A 9,315-nucleotide genomic window follows, 5' to 3' on the forward strand; every position below is an offset into this window, starting at 1 on the left:
AACACTCTCCCGGGACATTCCAACCACTGCTGCTTGCTTACGAATTGAAGGCCATGGGCTCCGTAAGACACACTCGCGTACGACATCAATGTTCGCTGGAGAACGCACGCTTTTCGTCGTCTGCCGGTTTCTTCTTGAGGGCAGATCCAGTCTGTTCAAAGTTATTAATCCAACATTTTATCGCGTGTTTCAACGGAATGGCATCATGACGTCCTAAATTATAAAAACGTCGAAACTCCTTTTGCGCCGCTACCAAACTATCACTGTTTTTATAAAAACTATCACTGTTTTTATAAAACATTTTATGGCTAACGCACGCTGTTGTCCGTTCCATCAACCAATAATTGCTGAAATGTTCGACTGTTTATTCGCTAATTGTCACGAACCCGCAGTGCCGCCACCTGCCCACGGCTGCCACTACTCATTTCAAACATTTCCGTTATTCTGTGTTACCCTGTACAATTATGATTAGGCTGTTCGTGGAATGTACCACTCAGAAAATCGTCTGTCAGTCACTCCGACAATGTCGTCATGGGTTTGTTAGTTCTTCCACTAGCGATGATCCCTTGAGGTATGCAAGAGAACTGTAAAATGAAAAACAGGTATTCGCAGTTACGAATACAATTACACTTGAGCTGAACACTTGATTAGTGCCAATGAAAATTTGTACCGGGCCTGCACTCGAACGCGAACTTCCCACTTTTTTTCACTACACCGAAAAAAATATCGAATGAAAAAAAAAAGCAACAGGGACGCCAAGAATCGAACACGGCTCAGCAGTCTGGTAGTCTAAGGCCTTGACGACATTTTTGCATGGAATGGACCCGGCGGGGACAGGGGGGGGGGGGGGAGGGTGATAGAGTGTGAAGTGGTCGAATTCCGAGGCCTGGCTCCGTTGCTCCTTCCCACTTCGGCTATCCGATCACACCTCCAGGACCGACGCAAACTTCCTTGTGTCACTGTGTGTCTACGTTCTGCGCACGCACAGTTGCCCTGATTTCCTTACAAGGACAGGTTTTCATCACTATTGTAACGGTCTTGTTTCGCATGCAATGGTATTTATAGTGTCTGTGTTGTAAGTTTACTATGCAACAGTACAGGGATAGTACGCCGAATAACTCAGACACTGCAAATACTGCTTCAGCTCCTGTGAACAGTGGACGGTATACTCAGTCGGGGGTACAGTTCCAGCCGAAAGGTAAAAGGCTCAGGTTTGCATCCCGTTGCGGTACATAGTTTTAATCTGTCAGCATGTTTCAATTCAGTATAAACTCCTGTAGAGTGAAAATTATTTCTGTAAAAGGTGTAATCTATGTATGTCAATAAAAAACTAAGTATTCGTTTCTCACAATTAGTCCGTTATATCAATGCACCCAGATTAGGATCTCCCATTCTCTCTAATTTCACCCTGAAGATTTGGAACATCTGTAGTTGTATGATGCTAAATTTTTGAAAGCATTTTATGTCCATAAAGACCAAAACGACCCTCCACACAAATTCCCTAAATTGTATTTATTGAACAATTCTGTAAAAGAAAAGTTATCTACTATTGCTCGGTCGTTCCAAACAGGGTCTATATTCCTCCTTTAAAGGAAAAAGGAGAAATACGATAAAGGAAATAAGCAACTTCTCATTATTCTGCTTACATCTTAAGCTATTTCTCTAAAGCTTTCTTTTTTAAGTGCTTAAGAAATTTAAAATTAGTGAATTACTGTTTCTGACTGATACCTTGGACAACCACAAACTGAAAGTAAACAAACTAAGACTAAAACTATGCTGACACACAAATCAAATAGACAAGTAAGGACAAGTATCAGTAATGAAGATGCAGTACAAATGCAAGTGAATAAATTTCGCATCCTGGGAAGTACAATAACAGTGACTTTATGAAATATTTTATAGTGCTTCAGTCTCTTTTTTTCACTTTTTTGTGATATTTAATCAGTATAACATGTTTTCTGCAGCATGCTGCCATCATCAGGCGCATCCCAGTTGCATGTACATTACATTTATGTGAAGGATGATTAGTTTCTTCTGCTATATTGCCAGAGAGGTTGTGTGTCCAAATAAAATCATTTTTGTTGGACTCTTTTCTTTTCAAGTTGTGTCCTTTCAAGCATCTCAATAATATAGTGTCAATTACGATGATACGAACCTTAGGACAACAGAACACAGTCCCTGAGCAGACAAAATGTCGCATTCCACCGGGAATGGAAACCGGACTCCTCCACTTGGGAAAATTTAGTTGTGTGGCACACAGAACACAGTGGCAAACACATTACAGCTGACAACGTTCATATGCAAATGTTAACATCATTCCAGAGTGGAAAAACGTTGTGTGGAGTGACGAATCACGGTACACAATGTGGCGATCCGATGGCAGGGTGTGGGTACGAAGAATGTTGGGTGAATGTCATCTGACAGCGTGTGTAGTGCCAACAGTAAAATTCAGAGGCTATGGTACTATGGTGTGGTCGTGTTTTTCAGGAGGGGGCTTGCACCCCTTGTTGTTTTGCGAGGTACTAATACAGGACAGGCCTACAATGATGTTTTAAGCACCTTGTTGCTTTCCACTGTTGAAGAGGAATTCGGAGATGGCAATTGCATCTTTTAACATGTTCTTGGACCTGTTCATAATGAACGGCTTGTGGTGGAGTGGTTACACGATAATAACATCCCTGTAATGGACTGGCCTGCACAGAGTCCTGACCTGAATCCTATAGCACACGTTTGGGATGTTTTGGAATGCCAACTTAGTGCCAGGCCTCACCGACAGACATTAATACCTCTCCTCGGTGCAGCACTCCATGAATAAAGGGCTTCCATTCCCCAAGAAACCTTCCAGTACCTGACGGAACGTATGCCTGCGAAAGTGGAAGCTGCCATCAAGCCTAAGGGTGGGCCAACACCATATTGAGTTCTAGCATTACCAATGGAAGCCACCAGGAATTTGTAAGTCACTTTCACCCAGGTGTCCAGATACTTTATCACATAGTATAGTAGCATAGATAAATATAACTATGACATTAGAAGTATAATGAATGTTAAGAGTTACAGTGACTGAACAAGCTTTTAGAGAAAGTGTAAGTTATTTAAGAACTAGAATTCTCATACAGAAGCAAGAACACCTATTGAAGCTATGCTTGTGAAGTGAGAACTCAGGGAAAACAGGAAAAAGCAGAAGCCATAGCGTTGTTTCATAAAGTTGAAATACCATATCTACATGCAGCAATCGCCCCTGAATATCTGGTGATCGATAAATTCTGAAACACATCCTACAAGCAATGAAGTCATTCCTTGCCTGATGTTTGACGTTTACCAATCAGCCCAAATGCAGAAATACTAATTGTTTGTAAGGCATCTGGATTTTACAAACGTTACATGAGCTTGGTCCATAATGACGGTACGATACGGAATGAGATTCTCAGAAAACTATACTATCAACAAAAAGCAATTGCAGCATTCTCATGTAACGAAAACTAACAAAAAATATTAACCAATAAAAGGACAGGGGCATGCATAAATAAGTTAAAGTGAAACGCATTTTGGAGATGGACCAACCAGGTGGTTAATGGCATTGTACGTAAAACCCCACTTAACAAGAGAACGCCGAGCTTCAGTGCAGAAAGGGACAAGGCCAGAACAATACATTATTCCTTCTAACGTAAATATGGCCAGGACTGAGGGTAAGTGGCTGCATGGCTTTAACAGGGCTAGTGGCGACCCAGCAAGAAAAATAAAAATTCACCTCTAACGAGATGGCGGTTGGCTGAAACCATACTGGGCGACGCAAACATGACATGGTGGGGAGATCTCCATTATATAAAAGCATTCTGAGAACTAAAAATTTCGAGATCTCTCTCAGATTGCAGTGGACCGCACAAGTGTGTGGAAAATAGTGAGGGCATTGAGAGCTTTGCATTTGTGAAGTGTGGATGATATGCTTCATGTATCATGGCGATAGATAACAAAGAGGGAGTTAATTATTCCTGCAGGAATTTTTGCGGGCAATGAAATTGTGTACATCGCTCCAACCATTTTTGAGTGTGCAATAGCCATTATTTCGACTAGGGAAACATTAATGTTCTATGGGATGCAGAAAAGTGGATACTGAGTGACTTCAGTCAAGGCCAGAGTAGGGAATTACCGTTTCAGATCCAGCATGGAGACAACGCCGCTGCAGATCCCGATTGGTAAAGTACCATCACGCATTAGGCCACAGTAAATGTTGAGATTTTGCTCATTCCAACCTGCGTACACTTTGACCATTTGAATATCAAAAGCTAGGATACTAACCTACCCTCACCTTGAGTACACGAGAGTTTTTTCATTGGTTTAAAAGGTAAATTTATTCTCCATCAACTTAGTGCATGAACCAGCTACGATATCGTAGAAGTAAATTTAATCAATGAAGGTTTTTGATCATTCTTGCCTGAGATAACATTTTAATTTGTAAAGAATTGATTTAATAATCGCCAATTCAATGTGTCTAAGAGTTAAATATTTTGTTATTGAGTGTTGATAATAACTGAACATCATTGTTGTGTATCACTTGACCCCTGAAAGCACCATTGATAAATTATACGTAGACTGAAAAAGGGAACAGCTGTTTTGTCTTTCTATAATAGATCCCAAACTTTTACTTTTATTAATTCCTGCATTCTCGTTACGTGACAGCAGCATTTCTAGTTAATTTGTTATGATCTGCACCTAATATTATCTGCCATACATGGCCAGATTCATATTTCTATAGAACATCCGTTTAACACACTGGGCTTGAGAAGACTGTTCAGATGCATTATCCATTTGCGTGAATATCTTATAGTTTTAATTTCAAACTTGATAACAGATAAAAAAGGACAAAAGGAATATTTTTTCGCATCACATGAATTAACGATTTAGTGGATGTTTTCCTTTACTTACACTGTGAAATGCTGCTTCTGGCCAAACTTCAGTTTACTAGGTCAAGGGAAGTACCCTGCAGGATTAGATCATAAATGGACGTATATTTTGGTTGCGTAGACATAGAAACTTCAATTTCTTACACTGCCATAGGACCGTAGACCTCAGTATATGACATACATATCAACAAGATGTGTCTACCCATTCCTGAGAAAAAGGGTTTTAACAGTCGGACAGACAGGCAGACACACAAACAGAATAATGGAGAACAATGTAATCCTATAGAGATTCCGTTTTTACGGAATGCCTCTTTTTTATGAGTCCTCATTGTTCTGAGTGGTTTGATGCGGCCCGCCACGAATTCCTCTCCTATGCTAACCTATTCATCCCAGAGTAGCACTTACAACTTACATCCTCAATTATTTGCTGGATGTATTCTAGTCTCTGTCTTCCTCTACAGTTTTTACTCTCTACACCTCTGTCTTTCCTCTCAGCTTATACGCAGAACCTCCTGACACCTCACCTTATAAGGCCACCTAATTTTCAACATTTGTCTATAGCATCACATCTCAAATGCTTAGATTCTCTTCTTTTTCGGTTTTCTCACAGTCCATGTTTCACTGCCATACAATGGTGTGTATAAGTCCACCTAATTTTCAACATTTGTCTATAGCATCACGTCTCAAATGCTTAGATTCTCTTCTTTTCCGGTTTTCTCACAGTCCATGTTTCACTGCCATACAATGGTGTGTATAAGTCCACCGAATTTTCAACATTCGTCTACAGCACCGCACATCAAACGCTTCGATAACCTTCTGTTCCGGTTTTATCACAGTCCATGTTTCACTATCATATAATGGTGTGCTCCAATTGTACATACACAGACATTTCTTTTTCAAAATAAGACCTATGCTTGGTACTAGCAAACTTCTCCTGACCAGGAATGCCCTTTTTGCCAGTGCTAGTCTCCTTTGATGTCTTCCTTGCTCCGTCCGTCACTGGTTATTTTGCTGCCTAGATAGCAGAATTTCTTAATATTTATATATCACAGTCGCTGAGTGCACCAACTTTCCCAATGAAAGGTAACCTGATGAGAATTCCTTAAGTTTGTCTACTTCGTGACCATCAATCCTGATGTTAAGTTTCTCTGTGTTCTCATTTGTACCATTCCTCATTACTTCCGTGTTTCCTCGATTTACTCACAGTCCATATTCTGCACTCATTACATTGTTCATTACATTCATCTGATCATGTAATTATTCTTCACTTTCACTCAGCATAGCAATGTCATCAGCGAATCGTATCGCTGACAACCTTTTACCTTGAATTATATTCCACTCCTGAACCTTTCTTTTATTTCCATCAACGCTTCTTCGATGTACAGACTGAACAGTAGGGACGGAAGACGACATCCCTGTCTTAACTACTTTTTAACCGTGCACATCGTTCTTTGTCATCCACTCTTATTACTCCCTCTTGGTTCTTGTACATATTACAAAAACCCCTCTCTCCCTATACCTCACCCCTATTTTTCTCAGAATTTCGAACATCTTGTACGATTTTACACTGTCGAATGTTTTTCCAGGTCGACAAATCCTAAGGACGTGTCTTGATTTTTCTTTAGAGTTGCTTCCATCATCAACCGAAAGGTCAGAATTGCCTCTCTGGTACCTTTACCTTTTCTGATCGTCATTCAGAACATCCTCAATTTTCTTTTCCATTCTTCTGTATATTATTCTCGTCATCCACTGGGATGCATGAGCTGTAAAGCTGGTTGTGCGATAACTCTCGCAAATGTCGGATCTTGCAGTCTTCGGAATTGTGTGGATGATATTTTTCCGAAAGTCATATAGTATGTCGCCAGACTCATACATTGTAAACACCAACGTGAATAGTCGTTTTGTTGCCACTTCCCCTAATGATTTTAGAAATTCTGATGGGATGTTATCTATCCCTGCTGTCTTATTGAATCTCGAGTCCTCCAAAACTCTCTTAAATTGTTATTCTGATACTGGATCTCCTATCTCTTTTTAAATCGGCTCCTGTTTCATCTTTCATCGCGTTAGACAAATCCTCCTCCTCCCCACCATTGAGGCCTTCATTGTACTCTTTCCATCTATCCGATCTCTCAGTGGATTGCTCTCTTAATGTTATCACCCTCGCTTTTAATGTCACCGAAGGTTGTTTTGACTTTCCTGTATGCTGAGTCAGTCCTTCCGACAATCATTTCCTTTTCGATTTCTTCACATTTTTCCTGCAGCCATTTCGTCTTAGCTTCCCTGTATTTCCTATTTATTTCGTTGAATGAGGTATGGAAACCTAAAAAGAACACTATTCAACCAGGGGCTGCGCATTACATCATGCATTGGTTGTCAATGGATGTCAAGCAAGTTCGTAATATTGGTAAACTGCAGTTGAATGGTTCCATGCCAGCAAATTCGCCAACTGAGATTTCGTCAGAATATATTTAGATTGAAGACGCGACTGCGTATAAAATCTTCCCTTTAGAATTCCGTGGGAGAATAAGCAGGCTACTCACGTCGGATTTCTGCGGCGGCGAACTCCATTCGAAACGACGTGGGCGGCTAAAAGCGCCTGCAACATTAGCGGGCCAGCAAAGCCAAATGCAGTCGGGGACATTGCAAAAACTGTCACGTTAGAAGGGCGAACCGCGTTCAAGTCCAAAACTGGTGCGCAGGTTTATTCAGTAACTCAAAAATAGGAAGCCACTGCCACTTCTAAGGATTGATTGTTTCAACTAACTGAAAGCCTCGTTAACGAGAGAATAACAGTGAAAAGTTTAGTGAGGAAACTTTCAGGTAAGTCTGCTCTCTCTCTCTCTCTCTCTCTCTCTCTCTCTCTCTCTCTCTCTCTCTCTCTGAAACACCTCTCTGAAATGTTTCAAAGCATGGACGAGAGAGTTTCAGAACATTATTCTAAAAAGGAATGTAGCATCAACATGAGTTCACACATCATACCGTGAATGTCAACATGCCACTGCACTGTTGTCATCCGCGAGTAGTGCTGTTGTGTTCTTGTGGTCTTCAGTCGTAAGACTGGTTTGATGCAGCTCTCCATGCTGCTCTATCCTGTGCAAGCTCCTTCATCTCCCAGTACTTACGGCAACCTACATCCTTCTGAATCTGCTCAGTGTATTCATCTCTTAGTCTCCCTCTACGATTTTTACCCTCCACGCTGCCCTCCAATACTAAATTGATGATCCCTTGATGCCTCAGAACATGTCCTACCAACCGGTCCCTTCTTCTTGTCACGTTATGCCACAAACTCCTCTTCTCCCCATTTCTATTCAATACCTCCTCATTAGTTATGTAAGCTACCCGTCTAATATTCAGCATTCGTCTGTAGCACCACATTTCGAAAGCTTCTATTCTCTTCTTGTCGAAACTATTTATCGTCCATGTTTCACTTCCATACATCGCTACACTCCATACAAATACTTTCAGAAACTACTCCCTGACACTTGAATCTATACTCGATGTTAACAAATTTCTCTTCTTCAGAAACGCTTTCCTTGCCATTGCAAGTCTACCTTTTATATCCTCTCTACTTCGACCATCATCAGTTATTTTGCTCCCTAAATAGCATAACTCCTTTACTACCTTAAGTGTCTCATTTCCTAATCTAATTCCCTCAGCATCCCCCGACTTAATTCGACTACATTCCATTATCCTCGTTTTGCGGTTGTTGACGTTCATATATCCTCCTTTCAACTGCTCTTCCAAGTCATTTGGTGTCTCGGACAGCCGGCCGCGGTGGTCTAGAGGTTCTAGGCGCTCAGTCCGGAACCGCGCGACTGCTACGGTCGCAGGTTCGAATCCTGGCTCGGGCATGGATGTATGTGATGTCCTTAGATTAGTTAGGTTTAAGTAGTTCTAAGTTCTAGGGGACTGATGACCACGGATGTTAAGTCCCATAGTGCTCAGAGCCATTTGAACCATTTGTCTCTGACAGAATTACAATGTCATCAGCGAACGTCAAAGTTTTTATTTCTTCTCCATGGATTTTAATACCTACTCCGAATTTTTCTTTTGTTTCCTTTACTGCTTGCTCAATATGCAGGTTGAATAACATCTGGGGGACTACAACCCTGTCTCACTCCCTTCCCAAGCGCTGATTCCCTTTCATGCCCCTCGACTATTATAACTGCCATCTGGTTTCTGTACAAATTGTAAATAGCCTTTCGCTCCCTGTACTTTACCCGTGCCACCTTCAGAATTTGAAAGAGAGTATTCCAGTCAACATTGTCAAAAGCTTTCTCTAAGGCTACAAATGCTAGAAACGTAGGTTTGCCTTTCCTTAATCTAGCTTCTAAGGTAAGTCGTAGGGTCAGTATTGCCTCACGTGTTCCAACATTTCTACGGAATCCAAACTGATCTTCCCGAGGTCGGCTTC

This window comes from Schistocerca cancellata, chromosome 6, assembly GCF_023864275.1.
Source record: "Schistocerca cancellata isolate TAMUIC-IGC-003103 chromosome 6, iqSchCanc2.1, whole genome shotgun sequence".
NCBI lineage: Eukaryota > Metazoa > Arthropoda > Insecta > Orthoptera > Acrididae > Schistocerca > Schistocerca cancellata.